The following is a 10,581-nucleotide window of genomic DNA, read 5'->3' as shown; positions in this document are numbered from 1 at the left end:
CATTCATTCTTGGAACGCCCATCACTGTCGTCCACCGAGCCCAGTCCCAGCGGGTAGCGCGTCCCGTATTGGGGACGCGGAGTTCTCTCTGGACCCGAAGGCACCGGCTGTACGAGGCGAACGAGATGGGCAGGGCCAGCCTCCGAGGTGACCGAGCCGGCTGGGTAGGGTTGAGTGGCTGGGTGGAGCACGTGACACTCCCAGGCTGGCTCTCGGCTGGGGGTAGTTGTGGGGGTTGGGGGTGGGGCCGGCCCGGGGCGCCTGAGGCTGAAATCGACATTTGCCTCTGGCAGGAAAATGAACTTGTCTGACCCTCAACCCACTGGAGCAGGGGATTATGGTAGCATTTAAATTTTATATCCCACGAAGCTGAAACAGAAGGTAAGTTACTTATCCCTCAGAAAAACAGATGAGAGGAGGACCCGAGGATACCATGTGGCCACTTTGTAGATTTTTTAAATCGAGTTGAAAATAATCAATTGCTGTGAGAGGCAAGGGCCAAATTACAGACTGACCTTCTTAACAGAAATTCGGCTAATCCGGAGGGAATGGTGGTAAAAGAGTCCAGGGTTAAATATAGAAGGACACGAAAGCTGCCGGAATAAATAGCAACTAACCCTGGCCTGCTCGTAAAACAATCTATTTCACATCTCTTTCAGGGGCGCCAGCGAAGGGAATGTTAAAATTGCCATTTAAACTCAAACGAAAAGCAACTAATCTATATAAAGCTGGAAATTAAATAAAAACAGTTCCTGCTTTTGCCCTTTCACATTTCGAAAACGTTTATGCGGTTTGGCAAGAAAGTTGATATTTTCACAGTTTAAGTTTGAAATATGCCATTTCAAATTTACGAAATGGTCACAGTTGGAATTTTCTAAGTCTTTCTAGGCAAGGCTGTTTCAGTTGTGAATGAGAAATATTGACATTGTACATATTTTCTGAAATAGTGAGATGATTCACTTCTGCAGAATGTGATAAAAATTAGAAAACGTGAAATAATGAGTTACTGTGAATTAACTTTTATGTCGAGAGATTAAATTCTTTGCCAGAAGATTTATGAAAACAGACACAAGTACAACGTTCATGCAATAGCACTTTATTTTAAATCATCAAATGTTCAAGTAAGAAGTATAAATATGCAATGGCACCGTTTTTTTCCAAAACCACATTAATATTGGCATGCAGTATTTGTTATGGAGTAATAGCATTATAGTGCAATTAGTATTATATGCCACAATGAATATACTTTAGATTAATGCTTTTGATATACGATTTGAAACATGGACCCTCTATGCAAAGTATGTATATGCAACTCCATATTTTAACTGTCATTTTGATTTGCACAAAATAGATTTGTTTAGTTCTCCATTGCATTTGATGAAGACTGAAAAATAAAAGACTAAATCATTTCCTTTCATTACTAATCCCCTTATTGCTAGCTCTTTTTGAAATCCTATTACCTGCGTGGAGCCTGGAATCATTTGAGTCTTCCCTTTTGTGTGCCGTTTGTTTCCCACAGTTCGTGCAAGTCTAGGCCAGCTGCCCACATCAAACAAGCCGCCCAGAACGGAGGCCAGAGCGGGGCTTCCCGGCCACTCCCTCCTCACTTGCAGGGTCTTCCCACCCTCCCCTCTTTGCCCCTAGGGCGTCACGTGGCGGTGTGGGCACCGCCTCCCGGTGACGTCAGCGCGCTCGCAGCCGTCGCGCTGAAGAAAGGATGCTCTAGGATGCGGTGCAGGTGGGCGACCGGCCTGCGCCATGCGGCACTGCAGGTAAGAGACTCTGCAGGCGGAGCCCCTGCAGCCCGTCGGCGCCCCAGAAAACGAAAGTAGGGTCTCAGGCTGTTGGGGCTGCTGCAGGCATCAGGCATCAGGGGGGCGCGGGGGCGGGAGTGGGGGACGACTGTTGTAGGCTTACGCGTGACTTAGGTCTTGTGCCCATCCATCCCAGGAAAGTGGCCTGGGGCCAGACAGAAAGACCCCGGCCTCCTAAGCAGGAGGGGGAAAAAAAAATCAGGAATGATCACAATATACGCATTGTAAGAGAGAGAGGGGCTTGTCCGAGAGAACTGTCAACTGTTTACCGACTGTCAGAGTGATTCTTAAATAATGACACATTTACTAATTCTTCTTACAGGGGTTTGTTTTGTTCTCAGTATTTAGCCTGATTTCTTTCAAAGCCAAAGCTGCTTTGGTTGAAATGGAACGGAAACTTACTGGTTAGCAATTGAAGAGCTAGATGTTCTGTCTAAATTGTTTTGCATTATTTTGCAAGATTGAGGCGTTTAAAGGGGATATGTCAGAAATGTTTGTTTCATCCTGGTGTTTTAAATAGATTTAAAAAAATTAACAGTATCCAATTAAAATAAAGCTTCCAATAGGCGTGTAAGAGAAGGCAAACCAGTTATATCTCTTAAGAACAAAATGGTCTTTAGAAGGGGGTGGAGCTGAACACCAAACCTTATGATTTTTCAGTGTTCTTTTTAACTCCCTTGCTAAATAATTTGCTTGCTGGAAGAAGGGGCTTGATGATGCAGCGACAGATGAAGGGGGAATCAGGTGACTTCAATTTTAACAGGACAGTGTGTGGGATTTTAATGAACACTTGAGATTTCCCACCTGTGTTTGCATTCCTTTCTCTCCTTCACATATGAGGCCGGGATAGATGCAGTACCCTTAGGAAGAGAATGTGGTCGATCTTACCTGTAAAACGTGATCCCCTGGGAAGCTGTGGTATTGCTAAATTGTACTGGACCTCACACCATGTATCCTTTGACCCATCCAGCAATTGTTGGAGGACCAGTAAAGCAATGCTGTTTTAGTTGATAATTGAAGAAGGCGTTTCTTTCAGCGATTGGACACCCTGATGTTTTGCTACAGTAGTTTAGTTATTAATTTACTGCAGTTTTCTTCATTTGGCTCAGGTTGACTACAAGACTTTTATGATCCTCTTGTTCCCATGTTCCTTTCTCCCCCAGCCCAACCCTAGACAGAGCAGAGCAGATGACAGATGGCAGAGACCTAGCTCCACCTCTGCCTTTGGGATTGTGCAACTTGGACCAAGTCACTTTGTGCCTTTGGGCCTCAGTTTTCTTGTCCTCAAAATAACCAAGGAGTATTATATCAAGGTTTCTCAGCCTTGACACTATTGACATTTTGTCATTGTTTAGTTGCTCAGCCGTGTCCAACTCTTTGTGACTCCATGGACTGTTATAGCCCACCAGGCTCCTCCATCCATGAGATTCTTCAGGCAAGAATACTGGAGTGGGTTGCCATTTCCTTCTCCAGGGGATCTTCTAACCCAGAGATCGAACCCCCGTCTCCTGCCTTGGCAGGTGGATTCTTTACTGCTGAGCCACCAGGGAAGCCCCCTGTTGACATTTGGGGCTGGAGAAATCTGTTGTGGGGATGTTCACGTGCACCCCTGGCCTCTACCTACTAGATGCCCCTAGTTGTGACAACCAAAAATGTCTTCAGACCCTGCCATTGTCCCATCGTGGGGCTCCATTGCCCCTGCTTGAGAATTGTTGATTCAGATGACCTCTCAATGTTCTCCAGGCCCCAGTATTCTAGAATTCATTTTCTTGTGAGTTGTTTCATGCTGAGCCCTCGGTCGGAGATCTGATTCCCTTTCATGATGTTGTATATATTGGGAAACACAGTGTGAAGGCTTTTTTTCTGCTGTGGAGTTCCAGAAATAGCTTCTGTCAAAAAGGGGAGGCCTGTGTGTGTGCCAGTTGTAGCTGGGAAGCTGGCTTGGCAGAAGGGAGAGTGTCAGGGAGAGAGGAAAAAACACAAGCACTAGACCATCATGTCTGGAACTGGAGTAGCATGTCTGGAACTGGATAAGTCACCATCCTTATCTGCAGAAGTGGGAATAGCAGGACCGGGTGGAGGTGTCACAAGCAGGGAGGGAAATAACGGGGGTGCTGGTGCCCGTTGTGGCGGAGAGATGCTGGCAGCATGTGTGGCTGGAGGAGGCCAGCGCCAGCTGCCCCCAGAGCCCCCGTCTGGCCCCCGAAGGTGGTGGTGGTCACGGTCTTGCCCTTTAAGCTTCAGTGCAGGACTGACCACTAAAGCTCTGGCTCTGACACTTTGCAGAGCCTCACTTCCACTCCCAGAGCTGTTGCTGAATCCATAAAATAGGGCTACTGTTCGTGCTGGTCCTGCTGCTTTGAGTTTTCAGGGGGTCAGATGGATGGTAAAGGGTCAGCACACTGGGAACTCCTGGGAGACGGGAAGTGAGGGTGGCAGTTGCATTGCAGGATGAGGGCCATGTGCAGTGGGTTTGGGGGAGGAGGCTTGGAATGATTAGAAAAATTATCCTTGTCCTTCCGAGGGCCTGGCACTGCAGTGTGTCCCTCCTCCAATTCCCTTGCTCTCAGCTCGCTCTCTCTGCCTCTTTGCAGCCCCATAAAAATGACTCTCCTGGGAAGAGGGTTGGTGTTTAGTGAGAAAGGCCCAGTGTGCAGAGGCCAGGGCCTAGACAGCCTCCTTTGTCCACTTCCAGCCATTTTCTTTGCAGGTGGCACCCACAGCTGGCCAGGAACCTCGTCCCCAGAATGGCTTGGCACCCTGGGTGGGCTATCAGGTGCTGTCTTTTCACGCAGGCAATACTGAGAAAGAAAATGAAAAAGGAGGAGTATTCTCCATCAAATGAGACATAAGACATAGAATCACCGTGCTAGGCAGCTCTGGTTCTATGACAGAGTACCACACACTAGGTGGCTTATCAACAACGGACATTTATTTCTCATAGTTCCAGAGGCTGGCAGTCTGAGATCATGGTGCCAGCATGGTTGGGTTCTGGTGGGGGCTCTCTTCTGGATGCAAAGGGCCATCTTCTCCCTGTGTCCTCATATGGTGGGAGGAGAACACGCTAGCTTTCTGGTCTTGTCTTGTTGTCATTGTTCAGTTGCTAAGTCATGTCCGACTCATTGCAACCCCATGGGCTGCAGCACACCAGGCTTCCCTGTCCTTTACCATCTCTGAAAGTTTGCTTAAAGTCATGTCCATTGAGTCAGTGATGCCATCCAACCATCTCATCCTCTGTCACCCCCTTCTCCTCCTGCTCTCAATCCCTCCCAGCATCAGGGTCTTTTCCAGTGAGTTGGCTCTTTGCATCAGATGGCCAAATATTGGAGCTTCAACTTTAGCATCATTCCTTCCCATGAATATTCAGGGTTGATCTCCTTCAGGATGGACTGGTTGGATCTCCTTGCAGTCCAAGGGACTCTCAAGAGTCTTCTCCAGCACCACAGTTCAAAAGCATCAATTCTTTGGCGCTCAGCCTTCTATATGTTTCAACTCTCAGATCCACACATGAGGTCTCTTCTTTAAGGGCACTAGTCCCATCATGAGGGCTCCACGGCTTCATGGCCTCATCACCTCCCAAAGGCTTCACCTCCTAATATCATCACGTTCAGTTCAGTTCAGCCACTCAGTCGTGTCCGACTCTTTGTGACCCCATGAATCGCAGCATGCCAGGCCTCCCTGTCCATCACCAACTCCCGGAGTTCACTCAGACTCACATCCATCGAGTCAGTGATGCCATCCAGCCATCTCATCCTCTGTCGTCCCCTTCTCCTCCTGCCCCCAATCCCTCCCAGCATCAGAGTCTTTTCCAATGAGTCAACTCTTCGCATCAGGTGGTCAAAGTACTGGAGTTTCAGCTTTAGCATCATTCCTTCCAAAGAAATCCCAGGGCTGGTCTCCTTCAGAATGGACTGGTTGGATCTCCTTGCAGTCCAAGTCACATTGGGGTTTAGGATTTCAATATATGAATTCCGGAAAGATACTTTCAGTCTATGACAATAACCAAATGTAGCTTGTGCCCTTGACTGGATCCTGGCCTGGGCAGGCATCTATAATAGGTGTTGGGGATACCTGGGTTATTTGTATGTGACTGCCTAGTAGATGACATGAGGAGACTACTGTAAATTTGATTAGATGTGATAATCTTATGGTGCAGTCGGCACCCAGCTCAGTCACTCCTGATTCCTGATACAGAAACAGTGAGATGAGACATGGTTGTTTCCTGCTGTCCTCTGATAGGCTAATCTGTTACACAGCAGAAGATAACTGACATATGTGTATGTAGAAGAGTCTTATTTTTCAGTGGTACGTGCTGAAGTATTTAGGGCTGAAGTGTCATGAGAGCTCTAGGGTACTATTAAAGTGTTTTTTTTTTTAATGCCTTGGAGCTCTCTTTTATGTACTTCTGAATAGAACACAGATGAATTCTCAAACCTGCTTTTGCATTCAGTGCTGCAATATCACATGTCATGTTGCCTCTGGAAAATTCCACTTTACACTCCTGAGAGAATGAGAATGGAAAAGGGCAACTAATGTAAGATTATTATACAAATAATTTTGACAGCACGGACCCCCTTAAAGGTCTTGGGAATCTCAGACACACTTTGAGAACCACAGTAATTTATTTTTTCTTTTGAACTTTTTATTTTGTATTGAAGTATAGTTGATTACTTTGGCCAATACTTTGGCCACCTGATGCGAAGAACTGACTCATTGGAAAAGACCCTGATGCTGGGAAAGATTGAGGGCAAAAGGAGAAGGGGATGACAGAGGATAAGATGGTTGGGATGGCATTACTGACTCGATGGACATGAGTTTGAGCAAGCTCTAGGAGCTGGTGATGGACAGGGAAGCCTGGTATGCTGCAGTCCATGAGGCTGCAAAGAGTTGGACATGACTGAGTGACTGAACTGACTGACTGATAGCTGATTACCGATGTTGTAATAGTTTCAGGTGGAAAGTGAAGGAAGGGACTCAACCATACATGCACATGTATCCATTCTCCCCCAAACTCCCCTCCCATCCAGGCTACCATATGACATTGAGCCGAGTTCCATGTGCTATACAGTAGGTCCTTGTTGGTTATCCATGTTAAATATAGCAGTGTGTATACACTTTCATCCATTGGAGAAGGAAATGGCAACCCACTGCAGTGTTCTTGCCTGGAGAATCCCAGGGACGGGGGAGCCTGGTGGGCTGCGGTCTCTGGGGTCGCACAGAGTCGGATACGATTGAAGTGACTTAGCAGCAGCATACACGTCCATCTCAAACTCCCTAACTATCCTTCCCCCGATCCTTGCCCTCTGGTAACTAAGATTATTACAGAGTATTAATCAGAGTTACCTGTGCTGTACAGCAGGTCCTTGATGGTTATCCATGTTAACTGTAGCAGGATGTACATGTCCGTCTGAAACTCCCTAACTATCCCTTCCCCCTGGCAAGTAGTTCATTTGATAAGTCTGTGAGTCTCTGCTTTGTAAGTTCATCTGTATCATTTCTTTTTCGATTCCACATATAATGCACCTATGGTAACAGTAGTTTACTTTTAAATGGGTTCAGTTGAATGGAGAGACAGTGCGGGAGGCCAATACAGTTAAATAGGAACACTGGAGTCTGATTGGTGTTTTTCATTGGACTCTTCTCTATAATGTGCTGTATATTTGAAAATGTGCCCAATAAAAAGTTAAAAAGAAGCTAGAAAAGAAACACAGACTCTTGGGCTTGTGGGGGATTCTGATTGAGATCTGGGGAACATTTTTAACCTGAACTCAAGGTGCCCTTGACTGCAGGGACCTGAGGTCTCAGTTGAGACCTGCTGGCTTGGAAGTTCCCAGCTCACCCAGAAGCCCTCCTGAACCAGACCTAGGAGCGCGAGTTAGCAATGAGGAGGGGATGTGTGTGAGCCCTCGGCAAACTCTGGCAAGTGGGCGGTGGGAAAGGCCTTATTATCAAACCCTTGCTTGACTGTATTTGCAAAGGGTGACTGGAAATGAGTTTTCCTTTCTAAGAGAAGGGGTGATTTTCTTTCCAGAACGTGGTGATTTTTGAATGAATTGTTTTCTGTTGAAATAGGAAATAGTAATACTTGCTGGTTGTGCGAACTTCCCACAGGATCAAGGTTATGAAAATGAAATGAAGTCTCTTTCTCATTCCCAGTCCCTCATCCCCCTTCCAAAGGCAACCACTAATGACTTTCTTATATATTGTTTCTGAAAATGTCTGTGCAAAGACACCCACGTGTATTATGTGTATAGCATTTTCCTTTCTCTTTTTTCTTCATTGGGATGTAATTTGCATGGAGGGAAATGCATGGATCTTAATTCAGCTGATTTTGAGAAATCAGGATTCTCAGTACTCCCAGGGGCTCCATCTTGTCTTCTTTTAGCCAAATCCTCCGGCAACCACCATACTGATTTCTGTCAGCACAGTTTACTTTGACCTGTTCTTGAACTTCATATACCTCAAGTCCTGTGATCTTTATACTTTTATATCCAGCTTCTGTTACCAGGCATGATTGTGAGATTCATCCATGTTGTTTCATGTAGCAGTGATTCATTCATTCCATTTTATTGTGAAAGTACTTTTAAAGAGAGAATGGAGGCAGTTGGTATACGTTGCTTCTCTTCATTCTTTGGAGGCTGTTTTACATCATCTCACTTACAGTTGAGTTCCAGAGTGTGGACGGTATGGAAGTTTACTTAACCAGTCTCATTTTGATGGGCGTGTGGATTCCTCAAGCTTTTGTAATCTGTGCTCATGGTATTATGCTCATGTAAAAATGCCAAAGAGGAAAAGACCTCTCTAGGATTAATTATGGGCTTCCCTGGTGGCTCAGAGGTTAAAGCGTCTGCCTGCAATGCAGGAGAACTGGGTTCGATCCCTGGGTTGAGAACATCCCCTAGAGAAGGAAATGGCAACCCACTCCAGTATTCTTCCCTGGAGAATCCCATGGACGGAGGAGCCTGGTGGGCTACAGTCCACGGGGTCACAGAGTCGGACACAACTGAGTGACTTCATTCACTCACTCAGGATTAATTAAATGCACAGAGTATAGATGTTGGGACTTAGCTTCGAGATCAAAGCAACTCTTATATTTTACATGTGACCAAGAGATGTCCAGAAAAGTCAGGTGACTTGCCCAAGGTCACATGACTGATAGTAACACAGTTGGGGAACCCTCCAGGTCCCAAGATGCCTCTAACAGAGTGTTTTCTTTGGCCATACCGTGTAGCATGTGGGATCTTAGTTTCCTGACCAGGGACTGAACCTGAGCCCCTTGCAGTGGGAGCATGGAGTCTTAACCACTGGACTTCCAAGAAAGTCCCCAGAATGTTCTTTCCTGCACTATGAGCTCTGTGAACGCAGGAACTGTGAGTGTTTTGCTCACCAGTGTAAACCTAGCACATAACTCGTGGCAGAGTAAGTACTCATTAAATATAAATTAGAGGAAAACTTAAGGGAACTATTAGTCCCCTGAGAAAAGCCCACTGATATCCCTGAGAACTGCAGGGACATTCGTATGAGACTTGAGCCTCCAAGTTCTTTTGTTCATTCACTCCCTCATTTACTTCTTTGTTCTGCCAATGTTTGTTGGGTCCCTGCTGTGTGTCTAGGACAGGGCTCCTCACCCTGGACTCTACGGCCTTTGAGGCTGGAGGACTCTCTGTGGGGGGCTGTCCTGTGCCTTGGAAGATGTTGAGCAGCATCTTCTGGCCTTCCCCCATTTGATGGGGGTTGCAACCACGGCCCCAACCCCCACTTGTGACAGCTGAATTCAAGACATTGCCAAGTGTTCCGGGGTCGGTGAAATTGCCCCTAACTGGTTGAGACCGACAAGTCTAGGCACTGGGGTTTGCTGTGGAACCAAACAGACAAGGTTCTTGCCTGAGTGGGAGTGACCTTCAAGTGGAGGAAAGAGAAGATAACTGGATTCGATAGGTTGTGCGATCGTGTGAAGTACAGTGAGAGGCAGAGGGTGGACAGCAGTGGATTCAGAATCCTGGTTAGACGGAGTGGTTACCCAGGCCCCTCTGAGGGCTCACATGTGACCAGGGACTGAGGGGGAGCCATGTGAACACTGAGGAGATGGAGAGCTCAGGGTTGAGGGAACAGCTGTGAGGTGGGTATGTCCAGAGAAGAGCCACCCAGAGAAGCATGCTGGGGCAAGTGCTCGGAGGGGTAGCTAGGGTGGACCATGCAGGGACTTAGTGGGAGTGAAACCAACCCTGGGTGACTAAGTGACAAGCCATGGAGTGCTTTGGGGTTGGAGAGGAACACATCAGTACTTGTGTTCGAAGGCCTGGCTGTGGCTGCCGTAAGAACAGTCAGAGGTGGGCAAACGAGGTAGCCGAGTGGCCAGTGAGGAGGCTGGGTGGCCACGTGAGCTGCAGCTTAGAGGACTGTGCATGCGTGCATGCTCAGTCACGCCTGACTCTTTGTGACCCCGTGGACTGGAACCCCCCAGGCTCCTCCATCCATGGGATTCTCCAGGCAAGAAGACTGGAGTGGGTTGCCGTTCCCTTCTCCAGGGGATTTTCCTGATCAGGGACTGACCCCGGATCGCCTGCACTGCAGGCAGGTTCTTTACTGCTGTGCCACCTGGGAAGCCCTTGGAGGGCTGTGACCCTGACTAATTGAGCAGCCGTGTCGTGCTCAGCAGCAGGCAGGCCTTGGCTATGATGGGAGCGCGTGGGTTGGGGCACACTGTAACCCTGTAACTGTGGTGCCTCAAGGTGGAGGCCACCTGCACAGCCTCCCAGGACAGTCA

General features: G+C 47.4%; 1 protein-coding gene across 2 annotated transcripts in view; it reads left to right on the top strand.

The window, feature by feature from the left end:
* Nucleotides 1-230: 230 nt before the first annotated feature.
* CLCN4 (chloride voltage-gated channel 4) overlaps nt 231-10,581 on the top strand; it is a 73,380-nt gene continuing 63,029 nt past the window's right edge. Inside the window, exons 1-2 of one of the 2 annotated variants that reach the window (XM_040266483.1) lie at nt 231-381; nt 1,520-1,772. The gene's annotated coding sequence lies outside the window, so the exon portion shown is untranslated. The remainder of the gene's footprint in view (nt 382-1,519; nt 1,773-10,581) is intronic. The other variant, XM_040266484.1, reaches the window with a different exon arrangement.

The sequence above is a fragment of the Oryx dammah genome, unplaced genomic scaffold (assembly GCF_014754425.2).
Source record: "Oryx dammah isolate SB20612 unplaced genomic scaffold, SCBI_Odam_1.1 HiC_scaffold_23, whole genome shotgun sequence".
NCBI classification, from domain to species: domain Eukaryota; kingdom Metazoa; phylum Chordata; class Mammalia; order Artiodactyla; family Bovidae; genus Oryx; species Oryx dammah.
The sequence above is the reverse complement of the archived record's forward strand: the minus strand, read 5'-3'. Positions and strand labels throughout refer to the sequence as shown.